The 18358-nt window shown below is 37.8% G+C and overlaps 1 protein-coding gene across 5 annotated transcripts in view; it reads left to right on the forward strand.

The window, feature by feature from the left end:
- Window positions 1-18358, forward strand: part of GRID1 (glutamate ionotropic receptor delta type subunit 1) — a 531300-nt gene that overhangs the window by 169524 nt on the left and 343418 nt on the right. Inside the window, exon 1 of one of the 5 annotated variants that reach the window (XM_084525446.1) lies at window positions 10081-10174. The exons of the other annotated variants lie outside the window; for them this stretch is intronic. The gene's annotated coding sequence lies outside the window, so the exon portion shown is untranslated. Of the gene's footprint in view, window positions 1-10080; window positions 10175-18358 lie in introns of those variants that run through there. 5 annotated transcript variants of the gene reach the window in all.

Here is an 18358-nt window from a genome sequence, read left to right on the forward strand (position 1 = left end):
CACAAAGAAGAAAAATGGGGGGGTGGGGGGGTGGAGGGGGAACAAACGAAAAAACAGCTTTGAGGGGCCAGAACACCATTACTGTACACAATCATGAGTGAAATCAGATGCAGAAGTTAACTGGGAAGACCAAATACAACACCATTTCAGGAATAGAATGTTAATGATTAATGTTAATGATTAACATAAATTAGCTGCAGGATGCCTTTATCTCATGAATACTGCGTGTTTGTTTGATTTGATTGTTGTACTGTTTTCCGTGTGGATTCTAGCAGATTCTGGTTAAAAAAAAAAAAAAAAAAAGAAAAAAAAAAAGTCTGAAAACATCCGAGCAAGTATCTGATTGACTTGAGTACTGCTGTGTCATTACTGCCACTACAGGTGTGCTTTTATAGTAGTTTTGCTTCTTGACAAAGATTTGGGGATCTTCTGGGAAAAGAATTGCATTGTGGAGAGAATATGAGTCTCTGAATTTAGAAGACTGTTTCACAGAATTGGTTGTGACTCTAATCTCACACTGGAGGTTAATTCAATCAATGTAGTCTGCCTTACCTTAACTAAGCAAGACACAAAACTGCTGGGTAAGTCATTATATATGTCATATGTTTATATATTATTTTTTTTCTCTCTCTCTAATATAATGTATATAATATATATATAATATATATTATATTATTTTATATATTATACATTATAATATATATTTTATAAAATATAATATATAAATATATAAAGTATATATAATAGTTTGATATATAAATATATACATGTATATATAAATTTATATAATGTATATTTATATCATATAAAATCTTTTAAACTGATTTGTTTCATATAAAATCTGCCTGATGGTTGCAACTGCTGATACACAGAGTCTTACAAATTCTGAAACTTCTTGGCCTCATGAAGACCTGTAGCTGGCTGCAGCCCAATGATGAAATCCCTGAGCAGACAAGGAGTACAGGCTGTTGCTAGTAAGGAAAGAAAACACTGCAGTCTGCAGCTGAGCAAGGCTAACAGAGTAGCTAAGGAGAGCTTGGAGATGCAGCTGAATATAAAGTAAACCTGGTTCTTCCAGGGCAATTTTGCAGTGTGGTATGGCAAGGAATGGCAGGAATGGCAAGCAGTGAAAGTAGTTCCTCTTTCAGAAAACTTGAGGAGGAATCAAATCTTTTTAAACCATTGTTGGCAGATCAAATACTTAGAGAGCTGAGAGAATTTGATTTAGTTTCATTAGAAGTTCACAGTGGCAAGTGAAAAAGATTGAAACATCTTCCTTTCCAAGCTATCATAGATATTATCCCTAAAGTTTTTCCTATGAGATGTGATCATCTGATCAGGCTGGTGCAAAGAAGATGAGTGCTGTGCTATTAATTTTGCGTTGCATGGAGTGGGACACCTCTTTGGTGAATCACTGACGTCCAGCTCAGTCTGGCAGAGCCGATGACGCAGAATTGTGTCTGTCACAGGTATTAGTTGTGCTTTCCCTTACCAGGACTTGCTCAGAAGGTCTCTGAAAAAGTGTCAGTCCCCACACAGTGAGTTTATTCCTTTCAAGGTGGGAACACTGAAGGTGCTGGTGCTACTGTGTGCTGGGAAGCAGTGCAAATTGAGCTATGCCAAGGGTCACAGCATGAAGGGCAGACATGTTCGGTTGTCTGTCAGGCAGTCACGTGGCAGTAGCTGCCAGGCTCAGCATTTTCTCTTTCCAATTTACAGGTGCTAACCTGCTGTGTGCTGCACAGGACATTGGTGGGGCTGGTTGTGAGTTTTTGATCCCCAAAGAATCCTGAAGTGCTCTCAAAATGAAAAACTAAGTAATAGCAGCACACTGGCCATTGCAAATCCCAGCAGCTATTACGTGTTTAGCAATACTTAAAGCTGTGGCTAGCACTATCATTTTATTGAGAGAGGCTGTGTTGGCCAGTTTATACAGATTAATTCCCTCTAGGCATTTTGAAAAGAATCATGGGGTCCTTAATTTATCTTTAAAAGTCACTACAGATAAGCAAAAAGAAACCTGGTTTTAAGTACTTACCTGAAAGCTGGTACTTCTGTCAGCACAGCAGAAGCTGTGCAACTTCCTCATGCTGTGTAGGGCACCAGCAGGAGTACTTTAAGTACAGTTTTTGTGAGGATTTCAACATACGATGCCCTTCTTGTTCAACCAGGCTGTGGATGCCTCTGAGATGGTGTTGTTGATGAAGTGCTTAATGTATTCTGTATCTGCACTGCCAGTGCTGCTGGATTCCTAATCTTGAAGAAGTATGAGTAAAGGACCCTGGCTTGAAAGACGTTCTTTCTCTGACAAACTTCTTTGTAGCTTATGTATAGTACTTTTTTTTTTTTTTTTTTTTTTTTTTAAATAACTGTGCTTACTGCTTACTGGTTTCACTTACAGTTCATTCTGCCAATTCAGAACTCAGAGCATGATACTAAAAGGACTTTCAGTCTGCATCAGCAACAGCAGAACTGCTAAAATTCTGATGGAAGAGCAAGGATAGCATTTTGTATTTTTTTTTTTAAACTCTTGTTTTTGCACAAAGAAAGCTTAATGTGGAGATTCTACGTGTGTTCACAATACAATGGGCTGAATACCAGCTGAATGGGCAGATTGTACTTTTGGAAAATGTAATGTTTGATGGGATGTGTATGTATACTTATTTGGGGGTTTTAAGAGGGTTATGGTTTTGGGGGAGAAGGCTGAGGCATGTAAATCAGTCAAGTTGCATTGCTTTGAATGGAGGTATGTTGTCTATAAAAGAGACCTTGCTAGGAACTTTGCATGAGTGTAATAATAGTTGGATTACTTGTGAAAGTAATGACTGGGGGAAACAAACAAACAAATGGGCAAAGTGCTTTTCAATGACACATCATTAAGAAACTGCCATGCTTTGACGTTATTATTAGCATCTACTATTTTCTGAAACCCTTCAAAGTGAAAAAAATCTCACTATAAACTCTTCCCAATGTGTCACTAAATCTCTCTGAAAACTGGTTAAACAGGCAGTATTTGTAGAAAATGGCTTTTGACTCAGTTATTACCGATTGTTTTATCAAGTTTTTAATGGTTGTGTATGTAAGCACGTTAGAGACCCTCAAACCCTCAGTCAGTGTGAAGACTGAGAAGATTTTTTCTTTGTACTGCAGTAGGTGTTAGACCCTGGCTCTAGGTGTAAATACTGGAAGTAAGGTATATCACTGTAAGGTGATTTTGTGCTCAAGTATTAGGGGCTTATATTCTGAAAATACATGTTAGGATTCTGAAGCTCTGATCTATTTAGGAGCTGTGCTTTTTGTCTGGGTCAGTGTATTCTGAGAAATAGTGTCTAAGTGCTTTTTCATTTTACAAGAAAAAATCTTCTAATGAAAATCCTCTTAGTAACAACTATAAAGCTAATAACAGCTGTTCAAATTTACTGTAGATAGCTGAACTATCTACACAGAACTTGCAATCCAATGGCAGCAACAAAGAGGCTCCTTTACTTGGATAAGAAAACAGTTTCCAGCCTACTAATGCTCAATGGATGCTTATCTCAGTTGTGACTGAAATTTAAGGTAAAGATAGCCTACTTGTCTTTATTGTGAGCTCTGCTGTGTGCTTTGCTCTTACTCATGCAGCAGGACTCCAAGAATAAAAAGGTAGCCACTGCAATGTGCTTGGCAGATGTTACAAAGCAGTGTAAAGAGGAAACAGTTGTTTGTTTAGGATTTAGGGGAACCACCTACTTACTGGTAACTCCAGTTGAGGAAACCTATTAACTCAACTGTGTAAGAGAAGTTGGTGAAACAGCTTTTTTTTTTTTCCTTTTTTTTTTTTTTTTTTTCTTCTTTCCCCTCCCCCTGCAAAGACACACATCCTGCTTTTGAGAAAAGAAATGGGCAGGGTGTCTGTGTAGGTTAGACAAGCCAAGATGGGTTTGAACCCTATAGCAGAGGCCAGACTACAAGCTGTTATTGTTCCTCGCAAAGGAGGCAACTTCTGCACGTGCAAATGCTTCTTGATGCAATGTGAAGAAAGTGGTTTCCTTTTACTTGTTGGTTTTAATACAATGGTAGGGCTGCTTTGTCATTGCGCATTCAGTTAGCAGCCAAAGGCTTCCATTTTCAGCTTAGGCCCAGGAGAAAATGAAATAGAGGAGATGGGAGGACATGCACCGATGCAGTTCACGCTGGTGAATCTTAAGGCAAATGTTGGACTTTGGTACCTTTCTAGTTTCTTGTTCATGTTTTTTTTTTTTTTTTTTTTTTTTTTTTTTTTTTTCTCCTAAAGTCAAGAAATTAGTCTCTGCCTTATTCAACCTTATAATATATTTTCAAGAGTGTTACCTGAAAAGAAAAGGGGTATGTGTGTTTGTGTGGGAAGAGTGGACGTTTTTACCAAATTCTTGTGGGTGTCAAAGACAACTCTTTTTGGTACTTGATTTTCCAGTCTAGATGGTCCTTGATAGAAAGACATAAAGAGAGAGGCTTGTATTTGTGGGAAAAATTAAAAGATGGCCTCTAAAACTAGGAGGTTAGTTGTGACTTTGCAGATGAAGTCATACAAGCTTTCTGGAGTGAGGGGAGTTGTGCTGCAGTTCACAACTCATTGCTATAGTTCTGAAAGCACAGCAGTACAATGAGGTAATTTTAAAAGCGATTTCAGTAGTATAGATGAGAAGTGACTAAAGTCTAGACAAGGTTCTAGTCGAAGTGGGGAACAAGGTTGAGATGAATTTTGGCGTTTTTTCCACTGCTGTCCTCTTTTCTGCTGGTAGTGGTTTCTTATGCTCAGCACTTCTCTTCACTAGGAATGGCAAAGAATTGCTTCTGCATCCGGTGTGTCTGAGGGATCTGGCAGGGAAGTACCTCTTCATGGACGGAATGACTCTGTCCCCTTGGAGACTGAAAGTGGATGCTGCATCCGCTGACCTAGGAAACAAGGGATGTTCTGTAACTCTCCTCCCCAGCTTGTGTTTCTTCTGGCTGGAGCAGCGGGAAGGCTCACCATGCAATTGCACACTGCTGCTTTGCCAAGAATGGTCTCATAAAGTCCTTTCTTTGAACTCTAATGAGCTTGGGATGTTGCAGAATGAAGGAATACAGGTAGTAGAAGGTCATGTCCCTGAGCCTTGACTGTGCTTATATCAAAGGATACTTTTAAAGTTGTTGATAATCTGTCAGGCACCATGATGAGATGCAGAGTAAACCAGAAACTCTTTGATTTCTTCACTGGTAAGGTTATCTGTATGCATGCCAGTCTTGTTTTTCTGTTCTTAGCCCTTAGGCTTTATACAGCTATTGATTTTTTTTTTTTCAAGTTGTTACAACATTAATGCTTATTCAGGTAAAGATATTTGTTATTTTCCCAACACAGCTTCACAATTCATTAAGAATGTGATGGGTTCCCATGTGCTATAATGACTGCTTTAATTCCAGTAAACAGGATCCCTGACAAACAGCAGGCTACATATTCACAGCTAGTTCCGTGGTCCATTACAGCAATTCCTTTTCTTCTTCACTACAGCTGGCATTAGTATTCAAAAGCTGAAAGCATGCTGGTGGAAAGCTACCTAAATATTTATGGAATATTGCTAGGGTCAGAGTAACAAGGGCAGCAAATGAAATTAAAGATTTACACCATGAAACAAACTGAATTATCAATCACCAAGTTGGCCAAGTTGTGTATGCTGTTTAAATAAGAGATTTTCTAAGAAGATTTTTTTTATGAATTTCAGCATGAAATTTTAATCTGTAGCTTTGCTTTGATATCTGCATTATTTCTTCCAAGAGGAGTGGGTGGAGAAGGAATAGTGAGAAAGTCATTGCACAGCTGACAAAGCTGGCTGTTGCGTAGCTTGATTTCGTAAGAACAGTGTTCCACATCTTTTATCTGAATATATCAGTCTTTTACACACTTAAGAGAAATTATACACACTTAAGAGAAATTACGATGCAGCAACCTCATAAAACTGATATGCCAGGTCATAATTAGGAATAGAAACCAGGAGATGAGCAGACTTCGCATTTAAACTTTGCAGTCAAACCTTAGGCTGGATAAGGAAGCTCACTGTGCTGAGCAGTGAGCAAGCTGAGACTATTTTCTTGTTTTCTGGAAGGATATAAGAACCTGGATAACCTGGCATTTGTATTAAATGAAAAGTGGCTTTCTTCTGTTTTGTGGAAGCATGACATAACATATATTTTGAATGGAAATTGCCTTGCTTATTGAAATGGAAACCTCTGAGCACGGAAGCTCTGCCTTCATTATTTTGATTAGAAACTAGGTGTTTTGCAATAGCAAGCAGGTAGAAAGAAGCCAAACTGGAGGGGAAGAAACCATTTTTTATCTTTTTTTTTTTTTTTTTTGATCTTCAGAATGTCTTTTTGTTTCTTTGGGACAAGTGTATAAAATTTTGAAAATCAGAGTAAAGCTGCTTGTTGTTGTTCAAAGATAAATTCAGGTAATTCTCCAAAGAGGTCTCCATAAGGTGACAGCACAATGTGAATGTATGCATACGTCATACATAGAAAATGGTCTGAACTGTAAGTGGCTTTAATTAGCAGCAGGACATCTTTGTTTTGGATTCTAGCTAAGGATTCCATAAAAGAAAACCCCAGGAACTGACTTCATATTAATGCATTTTCTAGCTTTCTTGCAGTGTAGTGCTGAATATCTAAATGGAAGAAAGTGTGGTATTTAATTTCAGTAAAATGATTATCAATTAAAAAAATAGTCTGAAGAAATTAGTATAAAAATTTAATGCACATGTGTTGGACACTCTTCGGTTTGGTTAGGAAAACTCTAAGGCAGGACCTGTAAGAACAAGCGTGTAATCTTCTGGCTAGTTTTTGAAGTAGCAATTATTTGCCCTAATTAGTGCATGTTTGCTTATGTCAGTATGGCTGTGTTGTTTGGAATCAGCATTTGTATTTTGCAAATGAAACTGGTCCCTCCTGATGACTCACTGGAGCAGAGCTGTGTTGATTATCACCCAGAAGGGATTTTTGGTATGCTTGGAGGAGATACATGTTTGTTTCCACTAGTGGAGTGCCTGAACATTAACATTAGCAAATATTTTTGTTTGCAGGTAACTTAGAGTTCTTTTGCTTTCGAGGGAAATAAAACTACAAACAATGAAGGTGAAAGAGAATAGACACCTAGAAGGGACATAGAGAGTTTTTAATTATTATTATATGAAGCCAAAGGATTCACAGGAAGGATCCAGAATTTACTCTCTCCTGATGATACTGATTTCTTTGTCTTGTTTGATCCTCCTCTAACCCGCTGCCCTGAGGAGCAACGTATCTGCAGTTTACGAAAATCCTCAAGAGCTTTAGGCTCAGCATTGCCCAAAATCACATCAGCGGCAAGGCTGCAAAGTCTGCATATCAGGGAAGTTACTTTGCATATTTTCCAGCATTGTTAACTGCACTCTGATTTAAAAGTAATATTTTGCTTAGAATCGAGGCAGTCACAGACCTAGATAAATCTATCAGAGTACATGAACTGGTCACGTTTTAAATGGGGTCAAAAACCAAAGTGAATATCCTTAGAGATTCAACTTCCACTGCATTTTTGGCCTAAAACAACGAAACAGACAAACCAACATGTGACCTGAAGAATAGTTCTATTGCCTAGTCATTGAAGAAAGCTCTGATACGTAGGCGCTCCAGTCTCGTTATTCTGGCTCATTAATATTGGTCTGATGTTATGTATGCTGTATGGCTAGTGTGGAAATTGCAAGGACTTCACCAGCCTCAGAACATCCCCCCTTATTTAGTATTCAAAGAGGTGCCTGTCTAAACATAGAGTCTTTCTTCTGTATCTTCTGTATTTTCCTTAAACTGTATAATCTTTTCCCCAGTGAGAAGGCGCACACAGCCACAGATGCCCAAGTGAAATATTCCTCCTGTTACTCTGTGAAAAAGTCCCTATCAATTAAGAATTTTAGATGAAGATATTTATTACTAAGGATCATTAATAATAAATGTTCATGATTTTTTTATTAAAGGCTAAGCATGTGATATGTGGTTTGTTCAACTTTTGAACCCTGTGCAGTATCTAATTGAAAATTGCTTTGTGCTATCCAAGTTGAAATATTTCATGAAATATTTCTAATATTTCATGGCTATTTATTTTGGTTAGAGGAATTAGTTTTTCCTATGAAATTGATACTTTCTACAGAGCGTGTCTTTCCCTTGCTCTCTGTTTACCAGCTGCAGTACTGCATGTCTCTCTTAACTAAGGAGGTGCTACTAGCATCATTGAAACATTTCACTGCAAGATCAAGTTGTACAGCAGCTATAGCTAGGTCTGAAGAATGGCTGCAGGGAGTCAAACATGGAATTATCTTGTGGCACTGACTACCCTGAGAGGTGTAGAGGTATGTTACATAGAGAGAACAAACAAGAGGTTTCGTGTGTTGAGGTACTTGAGGCAGGGCCCTAAATACAAGATCTTGGTTGAAAAATAATTTGAAAAACAAACAAACAAACAAACAAGCAAACAAACAAAAAAACAAACAAACCTGTGTTGATGCCAGAGAAGTTAGGTACATGGTAGCTCTACTGCATAAAATGCTGCTTCTGGGTATTGGTCTGTCTAGAGACATGCACATGTATTTTCCTTGCTTCATTTCTTAATATCAAGAGTAAACACACACTAGAATACAGTGCTTCAGGTATTGAAAAATGTCTGCATGTTCTTTGTTTGCCTCTCCATTTCCTATGGGTGTGGACTGTAGGATTACCTGTACCTTTCACACCTCTGTCAGGCTTCTTGGAGAAACTCTTCATATGAAAGACTGCTGAGGACTTCTGCTTTTGTACAGAGCTCCTGGGTCCTAGAAATTACTTGTGAAGTCAAAAGGGACTCTGCAGCACTGTGTTCCCAGTACTGTGGGTCGTGTATTACGCACTTACACTCTGATATTTGAACTAACTGAACTAACTGTTGTCAGAAGAGAGACAGCTACTAAACAGCCAAGATTTGTACATCTTAGTAAGATTTTAGTAAGATTAAGTGTTTTTTTTTTTTGTTTTTGTTTTTGTTTTAAGAATTATGTGATCTTGCATCACCTTTGGAATTTAAGGGGACACAATCAAAACTTGAGAATCACTCTGTTAATGTATTGACCTAAACATCACATTTTGGTTCCATTCCCATCCTTGGGTATCATTTATTGTGAAAACATGTCTGAGTCTCCTGAACTGGTAGATTTGAGGGTGTGAAGATATTAAGATATTTAATCTTAATAGATTACTTAGAAGTACGTCTTTCTCTACCAGCATGATTTTGGCTTATTGTGCCTGTTTCATTCTTGTCCCAGTAGAGAGGCAGTTGGTTGCTGGACAAAACATTTTTAAATGGAATTGCCATTTTTGCATGGTGTTGTCTACTAAGGGTAGCTTTAAGCAGCACATGAGTAAAATGTTGTCTGACATTTGCACTATGCAGGTTAGCTTCTGTAGATTCCCAAGGCTGGTGGAGCTGTCCCATGGAGAACTGCAGTATGGATAAGACCTCCAAGTCAGGATGTTTTCCCCCCAGGAGCTGACGGCAATGAAATACGTGTATGTATAGCCTAGCTAATCAAGCTGTCCTGTGCTTGCTGGTCAATGCAGCCTATCGATCCGGAAGACATCTCAGCAGAGATGGATGGCTCTCTGTCTGCCAACAGGGAGCTCAGCCATAAGCGATGACTTCTCCAAAAACTATTCAGGAGTTGCCCTCAAAGTGGTGGTTGAGAAGCTCCACCCACAAGGAGCATGATTGCTCTGGTCTCCTCTACATCACTGTGGTGGTTGATTTCCATGCTGCCTTACTGAAGGAGAAGCAGCTAGAGGCATTATCTCCTGGGGCTGTGATTTGCATTCTGTGTTTAATTAAAGCGTGATAGTTCACGCCAGAGAATGTCAAAATGTGAAATGGAACACTATTTGCTAAATATTAGAGTTTTACAAAGACTTTGAAACTCATTACTACTCAATTTTATTCATAATAAGTGTGCAGCCTGTTTTGCAGGGCCCATTGATTTTTGGTCTTGTTCTCTTTTGGATTTCTTTCTTTCTTTTCAGCCTCACATAATGCTGATGGAAATACCCTGGTTGGTGACAAAATATTTGAGGAACAGGGCACTAAACAAACTGTTTGCCTACTTAGAAGCTGCTTCAGGGGACAGATAATGAGGTAGAGAACCTTTGCCACAGTAGGTCATTGGTTTTTATTCGATCAAATCAGTCAAATTTTAACCACTTGATAAGATCATTGGCCTGTAAGAAATGCAGTAGGTGTTTTGTACTACTTGGTAGCTTTTTACAGGACAGCTGAGCAAACCTTGCCACCCTGACAACTTCGTTCGTAGTCTTAGAAGAGAAGTCAAGAATTACATAGGTAGGAACAGTCATGTGGATAACTCTTCATGAACACTTTGTAAACTGGGTCAGCAATTTGGAACAAAACACAAATATGCCTCCCATCACTTGTGAATGAGCTCTCCAACTTAGCACTTTTAAATCAATGATTAGTAAATGAATTCACTTTGTATATGCAAGTTTTGATTATGCATGGACAAAAAAAACAAACAAAACAAAAACAAAAAAAACCCAACATTTTTCACAATTATCTAATGTCAGACCACCTGGATGATTTTTTTTTTTTTTTTTTTTTTTTTTTGTCCAAGAGCTTACAAGAAGTCTGATGGAGTTTACCCTCTTAATTTTGAGGTGAAGTCAAGAAGACAGAGGGTCACTTTGCCCGTTTTACTTGTGTTTTAAGAAATGTCTAATCACACTTGTACTGTGTGCTGCAGAGCTTCTTTTTGCAGACAGACATGGTTGGTCAGTCAGCCATGTACATGAGTTATTAATGTGTAGATTCAGAGTTGATAGAATTATTCGCAATCCTGTTCTTTCATCAAAAATGGAGTTGTAAACCATGGTAAGAAGTGACAGTTATATGTGCATGAGCTGAACATCTTTCTAAAAGTCCTTTTTTTTGGTATTGTCAGATAACCTACACAGAATCAGAAGGCAACAGAATTCTTTTCCTGAGGGTGGGGAAGCTGGCAAAGGGGGAGACTGGGAAACTGTTAGTGAAGTAACCATGAGATGGACTCTTCTTGTGAAGACTTAGGTCAGAGGTTAGACTCGATGATCTTGAGGTCTCTTCCAACCTAGAAATTCTGTGACTTTTATATGTGTAGAGCCACTACATAATCTAAAACCTGGTTTGATTTGCAAGGGATTTTCTTTTATTTTTTTCTCAGCTAACCCTGTGTATGTATAATTATGTTAATACTGCTTTCTACTGCATATCTAATGATGCTGAAGGTTTTTTTTTTTTGGAACCAGAGAATGGAAACAAGTCCCCACTCTGCAGATTGTTTGGATTAGACTAATTTATGGTGGGGTACATGCAGTCCTAGGCAAGACAAGCTTAAGCAGCCTGGACCATGTTAAGCTTCTGATTTGTTTCAGCTAATTAGCAGCAGGTTCCATTATGAGATTGATTCCTGAGTTGTTGAACCAAGGAAGTTTAAAAGTTAACAGTCCTAGGTATGTTTTATGATATTGCTTTAATTTGTATGTGTTTACAGCTTACCACTTTCAGCTTTTCCTCTGCTTAATGCCAGGTTGTCCCTGTTTGAAGTTTGTATTGCTGCAGCATGTTTCACATCCAGGCAACGTTTTTCTGGAGCACTAAGAGTAGCTAGATTGGATCTGCTTAAGGAATGAAGAAGAAGGCCATGGAGGGGAAGGCTGCTGATGTTAACTTGCTTTCCTTGTACTTTTTTCATTGTTGTTTACACAGAACTATATTTGAACAATGAATAGGTTGATTATGAGTGGATGTTTTCAGTTCTGATGTGCTTCCCTGATATTTCAGTAGCACATCTATTCAGGGTGAAGTGTCTGCTGTGGTATACATCTTTCTCTGGAAGAGGGCAGTGGTTTTGCACTGCAAAAGAAATGCAAGTATGGACTTCAATAACTTTCCTCTATGTGTGTAGCTTGTATTTGGAGATTGATTTCAGAAGGCCTTGAGAAATAATAGATGTAGCAAAGGGCTAGGTTTTTCTTTGTTATCAGACCTTGTAGCGTGGACTCATCCTTTTAATTCACAAACAGTCTCTTACCAAAACTCAGGAGAGCACCAGTGTGAAGCCCTTGCTCCACTCCCTCTGGCTGTGCTGCTGCCTGGCAGCTTTTGTTCCGCAGCCAGTGTGACTGCGGGAGCTGGGTGCAGCAAGGACTGCATGGTGACTGAGTTTGTGCCCACATTTTCTAATCTCTTACACCATGTTTCCCCTGAAATGGAATTTCCTTTGGGATGGAATGGCACGTGCAGGCATCTCTATGAAGAAACTGCTGCTCTGAAGAAGTGGGCTTGCTGCTGCTCAGCCCAAAGGTAGGGGGATTTTTTAGAGCAGTGGGATTGACTCACAGGCGGAATTTTTCTAGAGGACCGTTTGCTTTCTGAGTTGCTTTTACTACCCCTGTAAAGCGAAGCAGGGAATGCAAAAGCATGTAGTAAAAAATTAATTTGTAATGACTTCTTATACAAAATAGATGCAATGGTCCATAGTAGACTATTTAGCAGAAGGCTGATGTGTCCTATCGTGGAGTGGTTTATTCTACTCCTAAATACAGACAAGTAGAATTCTTTGATATACATATATATTTTTTAACCTAAGTCCTGAAATGGGAAGAATTATGGCTTTACCTATTATAGGAAGTAAATATTGGTGCTCTTAAGTGAATTTCAGGCTGTTCCAAGGTAATTTCACTTGTTTGTAATTAATAACATTGATATAGCTGTTTTCTTGGTTAGTTCCTATACCAGAATTGTCATACAGTAAATCATAATGGACTGTAATTTCCTGTTGATGCTGAAATTTTGTAACGTATTGGCCTACTGGTCTTCTTTCATGGATATCCAAAAATAAATAAATCAAAGGAAACTCTTTGTTAAAATGCATAATTAACTTTTATATGGAGTACTTTGTGCTATTTCTTGTAATCAAAAGATATGAAAGATGCGGATTTTAATCGTTTTCTGTGGGAGAGGCTTATTAAAAAGATCTTGTGGGATTAAAGAAGCACAGCAGGAGAGATTATAGCTGCTGTTAGTGAAGCATTCTTTATTTTAAATTCTGTGCATCTCCATCAAATGGCTAGTGTAATCTGTGGACGTATGATGACAGAACAGACAGCATCCAGGGAATATCCTTTGCAGTGCTATATACCTATGATAAGACCTTATTCATGTTGCATTTGCTGATATTACATATTACTGTGTTATATCACAGCCTATTACATAACCTAAAGCCCCAACAATGAGAAAGGGGGTGGGGGACTGAGCAGGAACTGTCCCTAATCTAACAGAAATATGGCTGAAAGAATTCAGCAACTCAAATATTTTTTTTGTGCAACTGCAAATGATCAGAAAACCAGGAAGATTTTAGCAGCCTTCACAGCTGCAGTACTAGAATTTTTCAATGTCAGAGCAAATTTGCAAATGAGATATTTAGAAAATTGTTGTATGTGCTTTTTAATAGACAAAAGTGACAGTAGGTATTCAAGCAAATATGAATAAAGAAAATAAAATCAGATTTTAGTTAGTATTTTTCTGAAACTGCATTTTGAAAGCATACTACAGCAGTACTACAGCTTTATTCAGAATCAGTGGAATTTACATGATAATCTCAGTTATTCTAAAATGCTTTTTTTTAACTATTGTAGCCTTGTACTTCTGGTTCATCATTTAAAATCTGAGTGCCATTTTTATTCCTATGATTAGATACATATGTGCCCAGTACTTCTCACAGAAATAATTCTGGGGTCTGATCCTTTAGATGTCAACTGCCAGCATGTGCACTCTGCATCTTCACTGAATAAGCATTACTGCCTTAATGCAGATTGATGGAATTGGAGCTTTGACCTGGCCAAGGACAGTTGGCCATCCCAAAAGACTGCTGTTTGTGTTTACAGGCTATATGCTACCTGTTTTATTGGGCCATTTAGATGACGGTAGTTCGGTGTGAATTAATACTGAACAGACAGCACTGTGTATTAATTGTAGTATTAAAAAAATTATATGTATGTGCCGTGCAGGTTTGCCACTAATAAGATGTTTGCATAGATTGCTACAACCTTTAATAACCAATTCTTGGTCTTCGTTGTGAATAACTTGACAACTTCTTTTCTTTTTTAAAAAAGTCTTTTATCAAATCAATATTCTGGCTAACAACTCAATCACATCTGCAAGAGATGTTGAGTTATATTATTACGACCAAAAGGACCAAAAAGGTTAAAACTGTATATCATCTTGTTCCAGAGACTTACTGCATGACCTCGAGTTCAGAACAATCTAATGTACCATGAAACAGATGAGTTTCTAAAATCTTCCCGGCTTTCTCCCTTAACTGAAAATCCATGTGGTTGTTTTGTTGTTACCAGAGCTTAGAGATGAGTTAGGTCATTTTCATCTTTAGTTTGTTAGGCTTGAAGATTGTGAGAAATCTGTAGTCTGTGTGAAGGAAACCATGAGGCTTTAGTGAGTCATGAAGCATGTTGTGTTGCCTGATAACTTTTTCTGACTCTAACTCAAGGGTCATTTGTTGTCCAAACTGCAAACTTCTCTGTGTATAGGTACATATTGGAGCATATGGAGAGAGTATCTTCATGCCTGAGAATGTTCAGGGAATTTGAAGATGTTCGCTGGCTGCCTGGTCATTTGAAGTAGGGGAATTAATTGTGATGGATCTCTGGCTCAAATGTGGATGATAGTCATGAACAAATAATATCTCTAAAGAGAGCCTTAAATGTTGTTTTTTACTGATGGTTTTCTCAGAAATGCAGTGTTTGACACCGCTAGGAAGCAGTATTAAAAGTTGACTTCTGCAATTAAGTAGTAAAATTCAAGAGTTTTCACATAAAATAAATGTCTGGGAAGTATTTTATTTTGGTTTCAGTTGTGGAGCAAGTTGTGTCTACAAATTTCCTGTGTAACTCGTTGCTTAAATCAGCAGACAGGAAATATGGGATACAAATGGAGAATTGTGGATTACAAGTTGCAATAATTATGGAATACTTGTAAATATTGGGCTCAATGCTTTCAATGGGGAGGAATAAGACACATACATTGGAAGCAAAAAATCAGTGTTTGCATGTGCAGAGCTCTAGTTTAAATGGTTTTGTGTATCATGTTAAGATTGAATTAGGCCAAGCTGAATGACATTTTTCTTAAATGAGTGGAGATTACCCTAAGTTATGTGGATTTAGAGTACCCTGAAATCTGGGTATTACCTTGAGGTTTTAAAAACTGTATGGTGTCTCTCTGCCTGAAAACAGTGGTACAAGATAAATGCAGTTTTATAGTACAATGGTAAAAATCCATTGTGAGGAATCTTTGTATTGTGGTGAGAAAAAATCTTCATTTTTGTCCTGATCATATCTAATACTTTTTGATCAATGTAATGCAGTTTTATTTTCACCACAACATGCATTTTTTTCTAAACTAATTTAGTTAATACTTCATCTCTGAGATCTTGATTTACTATTTTACACTACCATTGTGTAATGATATGAAATGAATATGATTTAGTAGTTTTAGAGTCTTAGTCTTTTGTTCTGATTTAGAAAAAAAACAATCTGAAATGTCAGAATTTCCTGTAGAACTGAAAATCTATTTTCAGTCTCATTATTTCAGATTTGCTTGTTACTGCAAAATAGGGGAAGCATCTCTTGGCATAAGGTGAAGGAGGGACAGAATTCCTGTGGAAGACTAGAATTTTTCAAAGGTTTAACTTGATCTTGTATTGAAGTTCTGGGCTACAGCTAGTAGTTCGAACTGTATTTTCTGAGGAAAAATGGAGTAGAATCATCTTTTTTGAGGGGAAGCAAAAAGTAAAGTATTTGGCCAACTGAACCAGGGAGCAAACATTAAACGAGTATAGTATTATATTACCTATTTTCGCTAATACTTATTATACCTACTTACTGAAGCTTCGCATTAAAAGTATGCTCACTGTTGGCATTCCAGATGTGACTTCTCAATGTATATTTGCCATGAAATGCAGTTTGTGAGGTAATTATATTAGAGAGCTGAACTGTGCAAAATGGTTTGAAAGCTGGAGTATAATTAATTATAAAGTGACCTCTTAAAAGAGTAGATCTATTTCTTTAGCATGATTTAATTTCCTGATAGAGATTTTGGATTGCCATCAAAACAGAGTTGAATCTGTCAGTGTCTGTGCTGCTGTTGCCATGTCCAGCACTATTTGCCAGCTTTGATGTGATGGGAACTCTTCTGTGGGAGAAGGGGCTGATTGGAGGCCAAGCTTTCCAGCTCAAAACTTCCTTTCCAAGTGCCATAGTAGTGCTGATAACTACTGACGTGTCTATCATTTACTAGAAATTGTAATGAGATCACCTTGACACTCCTGTGAATAGAGCTGTTGGAATTGTCAAGTGGTTCTGTCCAAATTCTACTAAATTCTCATCAAGACAGAGTTGAAGGAGGCTTGTACTTCTTTGTAATTGCACTGCTTGGGGGCTACAGCATTGATTTAATTCCCATTGCTCTTGTCTTTTAACTTTTTGTGCCATATGTCTGCAGGAAAAAGAAGTCCTTCAATGGATAAGTTTTTTTTTTTATTTGCTATTTGCTTATTTTTTATTTATTTTTTTAATGCAACTGTATATAAGCAAGCTAGAAAACTTTGTTTTGGAAACTTCCTCAATATCCCTCTAGCTCCTGGTGATTCTGGCTTAAACTATGTTCAGCTTATCCCCTGTTGAGTACTGAACCTTTCAAAATTGCTTGGCAATAGCCAGCTAGCGTGGATTGCCCTGATGCTGGTTATACTGATCAGTTAGAAACTGTGATGTGAGGCTAAACAAATCTTTCTGATTCATGAGTCTTTGTGATGATGGGGTGTGTGTATGTGTGTGTGAGGAGCTGTCTCATTGGAACTGAAACTCTTTGGGAATGTATAAAACAACTGGAAAAGTGTTAGAAGGAATTTTGTTCTATCTGAAGCAACAGGTGCACAGCAAGACAGTAGATTTAATGTGAATAGGAGCAGCTTTTGAAAATATGAATATTTTTAGTAATTTTAGGTTAACTTGAGCAAAGAAAACTAGTTGGGAGAAAAGAACAAAAGGATGTTTAGAGGCAATCCCATTGCTCACTGTGGTTCTCTGAGGAGGGGAGAGTAGAAACAAGTGCCAGGCTCTGTCCCATGGGTACCAATGGTACTGAACTGCACTGGGGGAGCTTAGGCTGGTCAGGTGGGGGCATTGCTTTCCCATGAGGTGACTTAAAAACTGGAGCTGTCTGCCTGGCGAGGTAGGTTGTGCCCTGTGCCTACCAGTGTTCAAGGACACTGCCCTCAGAAACTTCTGTTGACCCCAAAGTAGTCAGACAGCTGGACTCAATGACCTTTGAAGGTACCTTCCCACTGAACTGTTCTATTACAAAAGGCTCAAAAATAAGATGTGAGAATTCAAGGCAAAAACCAAAAAAAAAAAAAAAAAATAATAATAAAATAATAAAACTGATAAAATTAAAAAAAAAAAAAAAAAGTTCAGAGATTTTCTAACAATGCGTCTTTGAGAGGAAAATGAATTGAAGTTGATATATGCAACAACATAGTACTGGGTTTGTGGAAAACCCACAATTAATATTTGATAATGCTAAAACTTAGCCAAGCAGAGCCAGGTGCCCAGTCCAGAATGAAGGATGGGCAGTGCTCTGATCCTGGGGATAGAATAGAAAATTGAAAATACTTAAAGTAGAGAGGCATTTATAGCTGGAATTCCAGTCAAGTGTCAGCCTAGCATTTGGAGAAGGAGGAAAAATTGCAGTGTGTAACATGAATTTGCACAGACCAATAAATATGTCCAGATGAAAAGGTGGTGAGCTCAGAAGTATTCCTTTTAGAAGCAGAGGATGAAAGGATACAATCGCAAATAAGCAGGACATCTATGAAGAAATGTGGCTTCTACTAAATCTAGGGTAAACACATCAGTATGGTACCAGGAAAAACAGTATTATCTAAAGAATAAAAGCATATGGGTAAAAATGAGGCTTAGCTGCTATTTTGTTCTTACTGTAGAAATATTTTAAGACGGTGTCTATGCAAGAAATAAGAACAGCAGTGAGTGTTTTGCTGTACTGTAGGAGGAATATCCCACATATTACTAGGAGAAGAAAGAGGTTTCAATCATAGGCCACTTTTAATTGGCTTAACCTCCAGTATTTTTCAGTGATGTATGGAATTAAAGATATTTTAGCTAGACCCCATTATCCTTAATTTAACAGGATGACAGCAAATGAGTATGATAGAAAAAGGACTTCTCCTAAGAT

The sequence above is a fragment of the Aythya ferina genome (genome assembly GCF_964211825.1).
Source record: "Aythya ferina genome assembly, chromosome: 7".
Lineage (NCBI taxonomy): Eukaryota > Metazoa > Chordata > Aves > Anseriformes > Anatidae > Aythya > Aythya ferina.